The sequence below is a fragment of the Ambystoma mexicanum genome, chromosome 5q (assembly GCF_040938575.1).
Source record: "Ambystoma mexicanum isolate Mex_15411 chromosome 5q, UKY_AmexF1_1, whole genome shotgun sequence".
NCBI classification, from domain to species: domain Eukaryota; kingdom Metazoa; phylum Chordata; class Amphibia; order Caudata; family Ambystomatidae; genus Ambystoma; species Ambystoma mexicanum.
Genome location: NC_090933.1, coordinates 754754263 through 754769402, shown reverse-complemented (window position 1 = coordinate 754769402; position 15140 = coordinate 754754263). Strand labels below are relative to the sequence as shown.

General features: G+C 43.1%; 1 protein-coding gene across 3 annotated transcripts in view; it reads right to left on the bottom strand.

Annotated features, from left to right (window-relative positions):
* The window catches only part of LOC138497642 (polyamine-modulated factor 1-binding protein 1-like), a 2990269-nt gene that overhangs the window by 2521990 nt on the left and 453139 nt on the right, over positions 1–15140 (bottom strand). The gene's annotated exons all lie outside the window — the stretch shown is intronic.

Sequence of the window (15140 nt, the reverse complement as noted above, 5' to 3'; positions counted from 1 at the left end):
TCCAGCTGGGTGTTAGAGGAATGGCAAACCCCTTCCACAAGCTTGCCCACTCAGTCTACCATCGCCTTGTTCGATTCAGTGCTGGCTGTCCGCCCACCCCTTTAAGATGCACCACTGTCCCATGCCAACAACTGATTCCAACCACTGGCTACAACAGTTTCCCATAAAGCTAGCTTCCCATGTCCTGGGCATATAATATAAAATAAACAAAAGAGCATAGTGATTTCAGCAAGAAAAGATTTGGCTTGATTGAGTGGCCACAGAAAATGTCACGAAACCATTGTGGACTTCCTACATTCACCACGTGTTTGAACGTATTTTCTTTCACCAGAGTGGTATTGGAGAGCACAGCCCCCAACCCTGCCATAACATGGCCTTAACGATCGAGGGAGAGGCCATTATCACAGGATAATGGCTCACTCAAGTTATGACCAAGGTGTTGGGAACAATAATGATTCGTCCCGACGTATACAAGATAATTAGCGCAAAACAATAATAGAAATATAAAAAATATATATTAAAAAAAGAAGTAAAACCATTACTTTGATAGTGGGTAAATTAAGTGACAAAACGTATTTGTAAATTAGTTCATTTTGCAATATTTAAATACCAAGATTTTACTTTGGTGCATTAAGTTGGATGTTGCCTCTTACGTTGAAGGTTCATTGAAAAAAAAGATACAGAGAGGGAGTCACTGCCGTCTGCTTCTGAAATCAAAATGACTGGAATGTAGTCAATAGCAGTGGTTATTGACTGCATTCCAAACATTTTGATCAGCTCAGAGGTCAATAATGAATTCCATGTGCATGTTCAGTGTATTTGTAGTCCTACAATTGGCAATAAGATATGTCTGCCCTAAACTATTATAGTTGTGCAATTTTCATGTTGAAAGCCAGGGTCCTGAAATCCCACTTACTGTGATGTACACTCAGGTGTCATCCAAAACAGCTGACATGTTGCTAAGAAAGATCTGGCAAATCTCAGCCAGGGAGCATGGGGCATTGGTAGTGATTGCTCTGTAGAGTGTAAAGGATGGTCGAATATCACACATGCTTGTAGAGGTTGCCAATGGAGTTCATGGATGATAGGCATGATGTGGTTGTGTCCCAACGTTAACAACCAGCAGAATGTTAAGCTAAACTTTCTATAGTTGCACAGGAACCAATGAATACATGGGACAGACCCTCGCACCCTCCTAGAGCATACCAGAATGCACTCCCCCACTAATACCAGGCTTACCAGAGTGGGTAGTCTAGCAACATCACTGGGAAGGTGGCGAAGAGGGAAAGACACCATTAGTACAATTTGAAGGCAGAGGATCAGCAACAAAAACAGGTTCTAAAGATCAAGCTTCCGAGCAGGAACCTAGAGGTTGTAGCCGGTTCAGAGGAGTGAAAATGGGTAATGAGGTCTAGGGCTGCTGAAGGAACTAGCAGAGTGTTGGAAGCATTAGGATACTAGGTGTTTTGCTACCTATCTACTGGTTTGCTATGCATATGTGCTATTCACCATAGCGGCTGCCTCCTGCAAGCCTCCTCACCAAAAAAGAAACTTACATTAATAGAATCCTAAATGCTAACTCAAGGACCAAGGAGCTCTTCAGTGTTTTAAGGGAATTGGAATCTCCAGCCCCGCCAACATAGGGTTGCCTAAAGGATGCAGCTTGGTGTGCCAGAATCCAGCAAGCCCTAGCTGACAAAATATCGTCACTTCAAACTAAAATAGAAGCCAAAAGAACAGCCTCACTAGCAGTTCCTTTACTAAGCACTCTCCAGACCATCAAGCCCCTCTGTGCCCTCCCTTCTCATTCTCCCCAGTCACACCAAAAGAAGTGGAAGATATCATCAGAGGCCTAAAACCCTCGAGGTGTCAAGGTGATACCTGCCCGGCCTCTATCATTAAGGAAGGTGCCAAAGAGTTGTACCCTTTCATCGCCACAGTGATAAACTCCTCATCCAACTCTAGCTTAGTCCCCAACAACCTCAAGGAAGCTTGGGTAATGCCTCGTTTAAAAAAAAAAAAAAACAACTTCGACCCTAAAATACCAATGAATTATAAGCCAATCACAACCGTCCCATTCCTCCCAAAAATACTGGACAGAGTTGCATACCTGCAAATCCAGAAACATTTGGAGGACAACAATCTACTTGGCCTCTGACAATCTGGCTTTCTTTCGGCCAAGACACGACACGGCGAGGGCCCTCTTGGACTTGTAAATACAGATGGACAAGGCTAAAGACAAAGGTAACCTGGCTATCCTTCTGTTGTTAGACCTCTCAGCTGCATTTGATCTGGTCGATAACCAGATCCTCACAGAACACTTAACTACAGCAGATGCCTTTTCCACTAATACCTCCAATTGGATCAAATTCTTCTTATCCAATCGAACTACCAGAGTCTTCGCGCCCACAGCATCAGCAGACCCTATCCCTATACACTGAAGGGTGCCTCAAGGCTCATGCGTTTCCCCAACGCTGTACAACTTATTCACGAAGCTCCTCCTCAATCGTCTCGACAACATGGGTGTCCCCTATACAAATTATGCAGATGACACCCAGGTTCTCATCACGACGACAGGCTGTTACGAAGATGATTCTAAGATAATTAACGAAATCTACTTGGAAATCCAGGAATGGATGGCTGCCCACAGCCTCTGCCTTAATGACGAAAAGATGGAGCTCCTGATTGTCAGCACACAGGCACGTCTAAACAAACTCGACCCTCGGTACATGTCCTTCAATATCGATGGGAACCCTATCAAAGTTGCTAAGGAAATAAAAACCTAAGAGTTTATCTTGATTCTACCTTGTCTCTAAAGAAACAAGTTAGCACCACTGCATCTTCAATGGCCTACACCAACAGGCTGATCAATGCCTGTAAATCATACTTGTCCCCCAATAGTTGCATTACGCTAGCCAGAGCCCTACTGCTATCCAAGATCGATTATTGCAACACGCTCTTCCTAGGATCCTCTGAACGGAACCTCAACAGGCTACAAGTCCTAAAAAACAACACCTTGAGATCAGCACTAAACATTCCGAGGTCCAGCCACATCTCGAATTTCAGACGGGAGGCCCACTGGCTCCCGGTGCGTGATAGAATAACATTACGCACTCTAGCTATCACCCACAAATGCTTGTCAAATTCTCCCCCTAAATACTTGTCAGACACATTTTCCAAACACCAATCGGCCCGACCCACCAGATCTTTCCACTCACATTGCCTCACAGTAACAAGGTTCAATCTAAAAACAGCTGGAGGAGCCAGCTTCCCAGTACAGGCCGCCAAATGCTGGAACGCCCTACCTCCTGCCATCAGAATGGAACCTTCCTTCTCCTCTTTCAGAGCTAGAGTAAAGAGTTGGCCCACAGATAAGCCTATCCATTTGAAGTCTTAGGCTCCGCTCCGACCATAGCTGCTTTTAACTTACACTAGTCACACTATGTACTAAATACGTATATGTGCATTTATTGTATTGCCAATGTACTGAAACCTATGCTCTTATCTGTATTTATTGGTCACTAGACCTACCTGTAACCTTTGGTCGACTCCCCTGTTATCCATGCATGCCTGCAACGTTCTTAAGATTTTTCCAGCGCCCAGTTACCTCAGGGTTAGTTGCACGATACAGATAATAAACAAAAACAAATACAAAAATACAAATACATATGTTCACTGTTATAATGTTTAAGCCCCAATTCCTTGCATACACTCCAACACAGCCACTCTGTATCCCTCTGTTCCCGCAGTGCCCCCATACTGTTCGCGCTCCCTGCTTAACACAGTCAAGGATAGTAGTATTGTACTCAGCGAGTACCATATGCCACCCCATCCTTGGCACTAGCATCGCGTGTGAGCTAGCATTCCCACTCCGTGTTCTATGTCCACTATGCATTTTCAACCTATATACTAAGGTTTTTTACTGTGAATAGAGGCTGTCATCAGACGAGGTGAACACGAGCATCATGCTATTCTTACATTGTTCGTTTAAGGATGCTACCATTAGCATGATGCCGCTGTAAACTTTATGTACTGTATCCTTAGTATACCCTGGAAGCATGCCGGTGTAAATTGTATGTGTATATACTGTTCCGTAGTATACACTTGTCAGCTGCACTTCTATACTCACACAGCCCCTCCTGCGACCCAATTGAGCACCAGTCCTATCCCACGGAAAGAAACACAGCCATAGCAACAACTACACGTGTCGCAGCAGTGTATGATTCTCAACGATTTCCCACCTACCTGTATTACCCAGCATGGCTAGGAAACCTCTGAAATCGGAGGACACTCCCCCCACCCACTTCCTGCCATCTTTCTTTTGCAAACCACCTGACCACAACACCCCACCCCCTGAGAATTCCACGCTCTTCCTCAACACATTAGTACACAGACTTAACAGGCTTAGGAGTCACACCAAACCTCTCCATTTTGACAAACAACCCAGGTCCACTGTCACTAGAAACAAACTATTAGGCCTGCGCTCCTACCATGTTTCAGAAGGAAACAACTCCAAGCCCAATATTTGATGCACACACCCTGGGGGTGCACTCACCAAGTGGCAGCCATCTCTATAAAATACATAACGACCACCCTGCCTTCCACACACCACAAAAAGAGAAGGCCAGACTACTGCCCCTTGCAACTTGCTTTGATAAACGCTAGGTCTCTTCCAGCTCATGCAACAGAAATCCATGACCTGATCACCAACTTGGACCTGGATGCATTAGCCATCACTGAAACATGGCTTCATGAAGCCTCGGGACCAGCCATCTCGCTAGCCCTCCCGCCAGGCTAAACCATTTTTCGACAAGACAGACCAGCTGCCAAAGGTGGGGGAGTAGCCCTCATGATCAAAGATACTCTAGCAGTAAGACAAACCACTTCACTTCTTTGTGAGAATGTAGACTCCCTCTTGGTCAAAAACTCTCGATCTCACCCAGCACCACTGTTGCTATGCATATAGCATACTGCCTGCCAGGCCCACTCTCTGATTTCCAAGACAATCTACTCCACCTTCTCGGTGATAATCTAAAAAACACCACAAAATCCATTCTCCTAGGGGATTTTAATCTGGGTTTTAATGATAAAGATAAACAAGCTAAGGCTCTAGCCAAAGCCCTCCAGGACCATGGCTTACAGCAAAAAGTAACCCTATCCACTCCGAAGGTCGTATCCTAGACTGGGTAGTGGACCATAATTGCAGTGTTGACATCAGCTCCAACACCCCATCCCCGTGGACTGATCATCACCTTATTCACTTCTCCATCCCTAACAGCAGTACCCCCAAAGTACTCGCACCTCCCCCGCCTGCTCTAGCGCAAAGCTCAAGGAACCTAACCGAAGACAGGATCTGTCCATTCCTAGAGGTCCCAACCCTTAATCCCCCTTTCTCCTCAGACCCTCGGTGCTAGCTGAGCTCTACACCACCACTATCAAAAAGGCAGTAGATGCCATCTCCCTGCTAGAGACCAAGAAAGCAAAAAAAGAAACATGCTAACTCATGGTTCTCCACCGAACTCAAAGAACTACGCACCTGCAAGCGCAAGGCGCTTAGCGAATGGCAAGCAGCCCCTCGGGCCTCCACATTAAGTGCCTACAAAACCCGGGCTGCTCAAAACAAAAAAAGCTATTGTTCTAGCAAAATCAACAGCTTATAACGCCAGGATCTCCAATGCTACATCCAAATCTAAAGAGCTGTTTGCGATTTTTAAAGAACTGACAGCCACGACCATCCAGGATACTGTTAAAGATTAATCCTGGTGCACTAGTGTCCAAACAGCCATGATTAATACAATTGATCTCCTACAGAAGAAGATAAATGACCACCACATGGCCCTGTCCATGTAGTACAATTTACACGTAGGACTATGGGAAGCAAAATTTGCAAGATGCAGCATTGCGCAGGATATAGTATTGGTAGAGCAGGACCTAAGAGTAATACAAAACATGGTGGTTGGTAAAGGACACTAGTTAAAAATTCAAATGACAGTTCATGGATCCAGTTCTCAGATCGAAGAAATATCTTAAAGTAACGGGGAATAAACGTCATGCCGACCTTTAACTGGCATTTACACTTTTGATTGCTTGGACAGCATACATGCCATAGTGAAGGGCACATTGAGCGTCTGCTTAAAAGTTGTGGGACTGCTGCAACATATGCTTTGGCCATTGTGGTTTCCAAAGTGATATGCACATGACTGTATGCAGCACTTTTAGTGGCATTTCTAACGAAAGAGAGAACCTCATATAAACCCAAAATCTGCAGATGAAAGGCTAATCTAGGGGCCACACATTGTCTGTGTATTGGGATAGCTGTGTGTAAACTTTTTTTTTTGTTTACATTTTTTAAATTAGATTAGCATAAAGCACATGGTACAAGAACAGGTAAAAACAGTTATATGATCTTAAGTATCAGAACAAATATAGTTGGTCAAAAACAAGTTAGGATCAATTAACTTATTAAAGTTGAATAGTAAATAAGACAAAACAGGGGGGAACAGACACAGAAACAGGACATAAGACAGTAGGAAAGGAAAGGGTACAGATAATATAACTGAAGGCTGATAATATTTAAGCATGAGTGTTAAGGTATTGTACAAATATATTCCATTTTCTGTTAAATGTATGCATACCGTCAAAAGAAGAAGCATGGCATTTTTCTGTTTGATGGGTGGAGCAAATAGAGTTCCACCAAGTACAATAAAATAGGCTAGTCGCATTCTTCCAATTAAAAGTAATATTTTGAAAAGCAATACTTGAACATATTAAACAGAGAAGGGGAATCAATCTGACTAATAGCTGGATTAACAATAGTGCCAATCATTAGGTTAACGAGTGCTAGAGGTTCTGTTAATGGAAGATTGATTATAAGCGTGACCAAATCATAGACCAAAAAGCATGAACATGTTTACATTTGAAAATTAAATGAACAAAGTCTGCATTAGGTTCATTACATGACCAACAGTTGCTGGATAAATTGTCTACAGCTACGGCCATACGCAAAGAAGCAAGAAAAGCTTGGTGAAAAATGAAAAAATACTTTTGGTTGAGATTGGCAGTAGTGGATGTTGAATGACATTTTCCAAATTTTGGTCCAGTAGTCCTTGATAAGTTGTACGTCCCAGTCCATTTCCCATTGTCTGATAGTACTAATGCTGAGTAAATTGGGAGAAGGGGGTTCATATATGAACGTATATAGTTTGGCAGCCCTAATAGAGGGACAACTAGTCAAGAAATTCAAAACGGGTGAAGGGGATTTTTGGTTGCAAGTAGGTAGGGATTTAGTAATAGACTTGATGAGGGATGTATGAAAAGGGAGATCTGAAACAGGGATTCTGTATTGAAAGCAAATCTGAGGAAAGGGGATTACTTCTGTATTGTGAAAGAGTTGTTGAACAAATCTGATGCCAGATGAGTACCATCTGTAAATAGGGACGAGAATGGATCTGTTGTAGTTTTGCTTATGGAACCAGAGATAAATGTCGGCTGGGTTGATTTTGGAGAAAGAATTAGGGGGAGCTTATTTCAGATGATTTTAAAGAGATGTAGAGTTGGGAAAGTAGTGATATTGGGCAATGAAGAGGTCATTAAGAAGTGGGAGGGGGAGAGCGGGGAAATCCTGCTTGCTTCAATATTAATCCAAAGGGGAGCACTATCAAGGTGAGGTTCAAGATGTTGGAAGATGATTGGTTGTTTTAGGACAAAAGATTTGTGATATCATTGGAAATTAGGGAATTTGACTTCTCCCGGGGACTTGGAAAGTCTTAATTTATTGATGGCAATGCGTGGTACTTTGTGATTCAATAGGAATTTAAGAAAGGAATCAGGTTTTTTTTTAAAAAGAGGCGTGAATTATAGTGGGAATCATGGATAATGAGCAGAGGATAATGGGACTGATTATCATTTTAATAGTATTGAGGCATCCTCCCCACCAAGATAGGAAAAGAGGTACCCATTTTGAAGTTATTTCTGTTTAGTGTTAAGGTTGATAGTAGAGTGAATATTTTTAGCAATCAGAAGTCCTAAATATTTAATATGAGAGGGTTGCCAAGACAAGTCAGACAAGGGTGTATTGGAAAGATTACAAGTATTATTGAGAGGCATAACTTCAGATTTATCAAAATTCAACTTGCATCCAGAAACAATGGTAACGTTTTTTATGGTAGATATTAAATGTTGGATGGAGGAGGCGTGATTAGAAAGGTAGAGTGGGATGTCGTCTGCATAAGCAGATCATTTAATTTCTTTATTATTTATAAAAAAATACCTTTGATGCTAGTGTTCATTCTAATATTTTGAAGAAGGGATTCTAAAGCAAGATTGAATAGTAAGGATAAAGAGGACAACCTTGGGGAGTTCCTCTTTCTATTTGGAAGGAGGAGGAAATAGAATGATTGATAAGAATACGAGTGGTAGGAGAAGAGTAAAGAATTTTGACTAGATTAATAGAGTATGGAGGGAGGCCATGCCAGGATAAGGAGTGGAATGTGAAAGACCAAGAGACACAGTCAAATGCTTTCTCAGCGTCGAGGGCAAGGAGGACTAAAGGGTCATGAGAATCTTGAGAATTAGTGAGTGTGTTAGTTAAGAGTCTGGAATTAGATGAACGGTAATGATTTATGATAAAACCAGATTGATCAGGGTGTATACGTTTGGGAAGGTATAGTTCTAGATGTTTAGCAAGGATTTTAGCAAAATCTTTTGAATCAGAGTTAATAAGACAGATGGTCTGTAGTTTCTAGTTAAAGAGGGGTCTTTATCGGGCTTGGGAAACAGTACAAGAAGAGCCTCACCAAAAGAGCAAGGGCTTTGACCTATTTAAGTGTAGTAAGAATACAATTCTAAAGGTTTTGGTGCAATGGAGTCAATTAAAGATTTCTAAAAAATCTGTCTCCATCTCTGTTACTGAAATCAAACAAGCCATACTTGACCTCAAACCAAATAAAGCCACTGGCCCCGATGGGTTCACCACAAATTTTTAGAAAACTTTAATTGACTCCATTGCACCAAAACTTTTAAAATTGTTTTATTACTAGACTGAAATTGGTCAACGCCCTTGCTTTGGGGAGATAGGTCAATCGGATAGGAGAGATTTTCCTTTTTATTTTTTTCAAAGAAAGTATAGATTTCCAAATTGTTAATATGTATTTCATTTTTATTTCAGCATTTATTTACAGCCCACATAACCCATCGGTATCTAGGCGCTAGTTTCATTGCAAGTTATTTATGACATGCTTTTTTTTTTCTTCAAGTCCGGGATTCGAACCTGCGTTTGCTCAGCGTGGTCTTGTTTCCAAGACCTGCACGTTGCCACAGAGCTATCCTCCCGTTAAGAAGGGTCAGATGCATAAAGATTGGAATACAAATCAAGAAAGCCATCGTTTATGTCTTCTGGTTTAGTTAATCTGCTGCCATCAGAAGAAATTATATTGGTAAGAAGGGATTTTCTTTTTCTTTTTTTAGATAAGAGGCAAGAATTTTACCAGCTTTTTTTGGATCCACGGTGGAGTTTAGTTCTAGACCTAAGTAAGGAGTTAGCAGCTCTATCAGTGCAAATTTTGTTGAACTCAATACGTTTAGTCATAGCAGTTTTAGGATCCGGGTTTGCGTAGTAGGATTGTTCAAGTTGTTGTGAGGGAGTTCAGCGTGCCTTTTTTTTTTTAATGGCAACAAATTGGATTATGAATCCACGAAGGGTTGCTTTGAAAGCGTCCCAGTTGTTGTTCATGGAGGAGTTAATTTTGTCGAAAAAGGATTTTGTCTTTAAGCAAAAACAAATTAAATCTCCATCTTGGAGAAGTTTAGTAATGGGTATCCATTCGAGGGTGGTGGAAACAGGTGCATGATCTGAAACAGCAATGGGACCAATGTCAGAGTTTAAAATGTTAGAAGCTAGTGAGGAATTAACAAAAATATAGTCTAATCTGCAGTAGGATTCACGAGGAGGGCAAAAGAAAGTAAAATCTTTAGTGTCAGGATGACAAACGCCAGGAATCAATTAGATTTAGATTTTGTAATAAGTTTAGGAACCTGTTCCGAGATTTGGAATTGATAAAGTTCGAGGAGGATTTTACGGTCAAGGGCAAAGTCAATAATTTAGTTTGTGTCACCACAAAAAATACATTTGTCCGGTCTCTTTTGAGAGAGCTTTGTAATAAAATTGGACCAAAAAAGGGGGTTGGGATATTGGGGCCATAAACATTAACAATGGTAGCAGCTAGGTTGTTAATGATTGCGTCCACAATGATCCATCGGCTCCACCCTTCAGGGTCTTTTTCTTCTTCAACTAATGAAAAGTTCAAATGTTTATTAATTAATAAAGAGCCTCCACCCTTCTTATCCAAAGCATTCGAAAAAAATGTAAGTGATCCATGGGGCTCTAAACTTGAGGTTTTCACTATCCAAACTCAAATGTGTTTCTTGGATACACACAATGTTGGGTTTTTGCTTAGCAAGTTGGGAGATAATCTTACTCCGTTTGATAGGGTAACCTAGTCCTTTAACATTCCATGTGACAAATTTAATAGACATTTGGAGAGATGAGAAAGATAATGGCAAGAGTAGAATAAGATGCAGAGATTAATAAAACATGGAAATACAGGCCATAAGTAGGATTTAAAGAATTTAAAACGTCAATGAACAAAAAATTACTAAATATAGTTGTAACAATGGAGTACAAGGGGAAGAACATAAGGGAGGGAAGACGACAAAAGAGAGAAGAACATAAGAGTGCACAAGTTGGATAAAAAAGGATATATAAGAATATATATATCAGAAGGAGAAGGATAAAGATAAAAGGATAGAAGGATAAAGATACATTTAGCTGCAAACTAAGTGTGTGAGAATATCATGGGGGATACCAGAGTACAGAGAGGGAATATGCACAGGCGAAGAGAAGCCAAAGTAATTGGTGATAGTAACATATAAAATTGAATAGGAATGAACACCAAGAATAACCGTTAGAACTACAAAGAAATGGAACTAAATGATTAAATAAGCAAAGAATTGCAAGTCAGATATGACAAACGAAGTATCATCTAGTTTTGGAGTAAATCAAGTTTGTAAGGTTGCGAAAGAAGGTTCAATAGATTTGATGGGAGATCTTGATTTGTCCCTGAGATGAGTTGAAGTGGATGCCTCTTCCCTCCTTGTCTCGACCACTCAACTCCTCCTTCTTGGAGACTTCAACATCCACCTGGATGCCTCCTGTCCTCCCTCTGGACTCTTTCGTGACATCTGTGACTCTCTCTCACTCTCTATTCTCCCCTCTGGCCCTACTCACTCTGCAGGGCACACCCTGGATGCTCTGATCTCCTCAAACCTTCCCCTTTCTGTCCCTCTCACCACTCCTCTCTCCTGGTGTGATCACATTCTCCTTTCCTCCCATCTCACCCTCTCCACCCCCAGGCCAAGCCACTTCCATCATTGCCACCCACCTTCTCGGTCATCCGACCCATGAAGCGCATGGCAGTTGAGGCTTTTGCCGCCACTTTGTCACCCCTCATCCCCCTTTGGCTGACTCTCACCCTGACACAGCCCTTTCCATGCTCCACTCTGCTATATCTGATACTCTTGATATTCTTGCCTCTGTCATGAGAATCCGCCTGAAGCCCAAAGCCAAGTGCAACTCCTGGTACGACTCTGACTTCGTCACCCTTAAACGCAAGTGAGGGTGGCCGAAAGGAAATGCTGTGCTTCATGTACATCCTCTGACAAAGTGGCCTGCCACCTGCTCCAAAGGCAATACTGGCTCTCTGTCCTCACCAAGAAGAGAGCTCATATCCAAGTCTGTGTCCCTGCGGCATCTAACAACTCGGCTGAACTCTTTAAAATCTGCAAGGAACTGGCCAACCCTGCTGTAGTCTCTACCTCTCCTGTCCCTTCGCAGGCCCCCTGCACGGCACTGGCTTCTCATTTCATCTTTAAAACTCAGGACATCCTGCCCTCACTCTCCTCCTCTCCACTCCTTCCCTCCCTCCCTCTACTCCCTGCTCTTCCTCAGGCCCTTCTGCAGCCACCGCTCCTCCCTCCTTCTCTGCCTTTCCCCTGTTCTCCACAGACGAGGTTTCTAGACAAGTCCGATCTATGAAAGTCCCGTCAAAACAAGTTCACCCCTGTTCCTCCAAAACCATCAAGGACCATATAGACTCCCTGGCTCCTGCCCTGGCCGACTTCTGTAACCACTCCTTCGCCACTGGAGTCTTCCCATCCCCCCTGAATCACTCCCTTGTGCACCCTCTTCTTAAGAAACCCTCGGCCGACCCCTCCTGCCTGGGTAACTATCGCCCAAGCTCCATCACTCCCTTCCTGGGCAAACTCCTGGAAAAGCTGGCCATCTCCCAGCTTAATCTCCACACTGAATCTGTTGGTTGTCTTCATGACCATCAGTCTGGCTTCAGAACTGCCAGAAGCACGGAAACTGCTCTCCTGAACATCCGTGAAGACCTGCTCTCCAACCTCGATTCTAACACCCACTGTGTCCTCATCTTGTTTGATCTTTCTTCGGATAAAGTTCCCATTTGCTATGAGATTGAAGATAGCAGGTTGTTCCAAGTCGCAACTTTCCGAAATGCAGGATAAGTAGTGAATGCACACGGTCGCGTGTAGATTTTAGACACTAAGTTCCGCTACTGATACTACTTATAAGTAGTAACTTTGAACAAACAATATGTCGAGCCACATGTTCATTATAACAGAAGGTCACCTCAGCTCTCGGAGCTCAGCAACTATGCGGCCATCTCCGTTGTCACTTGGCCACGCCCCCCCAGGTGTGTCTAAACTTAACGAAAGAAAACAGAAATGACAGGTCTTGAGTGTGCCTAGCCATCATCAATGAGAGGGCACATATTCCAAGAGCATGGCTCTCCAATGTGCAAAAACGCTCAACTTTGTACTCCCGTGCAATTATTCTTTTTCAAATAATGGCTACACAACAGATGGTCATTGTGCAGGCCTTACAAAAGAAATGTTAAAAAGGTATTTTAAGCATGATTTAAGGAATGCTCAATACAAATGGACTATCAGGACTTGATGGAAAAAGCTAGAGAATAAGTGTTTGAAACCTTCACGATCCACGTATCTGCAAGGTATCCGACAGAAGCCTTACATCAAAGAATGAGACGAATACATGAAAGTCATATTGATACAACAAACTACAAAGATAGCCTAATAGTCTGAAGGATGGGTCATTGTCATGGGATAATGGCCTGCACCCATATTATGGCCATATACAACAAGTTAGGAAGGGTCATTGCCCCAATCGATAAGGACCCCTCCTGAGGTCTACAAGGTTATTAGCACATGGTGTCAATGACAATATATGATTTGCAGATGTGGTACATATGTAAAAACAGTTTTTCATAAGTGAGTTAACTTAATAGACAAAATATGGTAATGAATTCTATTTTTATTTTGTTATATTTTATTATTAAAATTGTGGTTGTTAAGCACTTTAATTGTAAACTCAATTTGTTGATGGTGTAGCCCAAGAAGAAGGAAATGGGTGGAAGGATGCTGGCTCCTTCTGTTAGGAGATATTTAGGACCAAGGAGGAGAAGTTCCGTTTTGTTCCCTTGAGCTTCTGGCTGTTGCTGTTCATCCCACCCTCGAGACAGCCATAAGGCATCTAAAAAGTTTCAGGATTACATTATTATGTATGGTGACGTGCATATAGATCTGTGTATCATCCACTTTAGAGTGGAACTTGGTGCAATTGCAGACAAGAGCTACAAGGGTTTTCATATGCATGTTAAAAAGGATAATGGAAAGAGGGGTACATTGGGGAATTCTAGGGTAGCAGGATCACGCAAATCTGCTTAATCATTCATGTTAAATATGAATGGACAGGAATGAACGAAATCGGTTCGGTCTTTCCAGGAAGCGGGGTGGTAGACCACGTCAGAAGCCACAGACAGGTCTAGAAAGATTAGATAAGAGAGAGAGGTACATAGCCTTGAAGTAGTGAGAGGGTAATGCAATTCGTCAGTAGGTTTGCGTGGATGACAGCGCAGTCAGGAGCGTGACAAAGGGCCTCATTACGACCCAGGCGGTAAGTTACCGCCTGGGTCGTACCTTTACCACCATGGCGTAAACTATGTTTACGCCATGGTGGTTGGCGGACTTACCACCCCATTCCGAGGTTGGCGGGGCGGTAAGTCCCCAATCCCCATTTACCCTTCCCCATTCCCATTTTTGCCCCATAGGGCATAATGGGAGTGGGGAAGGCGTAAATTACGGTGGCGTAATTAACAACAAGGTCCCTTAGCGCCATGGATTTTAACACCTGCTAAAAGCAGGTGTTAAATCCTCCATGGCGCTAAGAGACCTCGGAATCAGGCGGTAAGGGTCGGCGCTGTTTACGCCGCCGTAAACCCCTTACCGCCTGGGTCCTAATGAGGCCCAAAGTCTCCTGTCTGTTATGTTAAAAGGTTTTGTAAAGCGCTTGTAGTCCCGAAGACATCTTGGCGCTAAGGTCAGATGGCATAGCTGATTAGTCCGAGGTGTTAAAAAAAAAAATAGACGTTTTGAGGAGACGCCCGAATTGCAGATGGTTAGAGGTACATGTCAGGGCAAGAGGGAGCACGTTCCAGTGCCTAGCAGCTGCTTTGGCTGTTGGGTGGTGGGGTCAGAAAGTGTAACTAGGTGCTGCCACAATCACATGATGCTGTGCCCAGGGGCAGTCTGGGGTGGATTGCCAGGCTACTTTCACCATGCCACAAGCAGAAGGCAGGGGCTTGACACATTGGCACCATAGACCATCCTAACATTATTAGGTAATTGAAATCGCCAATGCCATGGGGACGGCTGCTTATGCATACCTCGCGCAGTTACAGAAATATTTTTTAAAGCTATTGGCAGCGGGATGCGAAAGAACATGAACAATCTATATCAGTCACATCCCAAGGGCTCTGCATTGATACAGATAATAAGACTGGTTAGGCAGAGGGAATCCATTGCAACAGGCTGGGGCATGGCATTCAAAGAGTACCATCCAAGGGGAGGGACATGCTAACCTCCACATCAGGGTCGTAGGCCACGCACAGAGCCATGGCCCATCAGCCAATGCCCCAACCCAGCTGCCTAAAACAACGCACCCTAGTTTCCCTACATCAGGGAGTGGCTGGCAGGCACGACCAAGG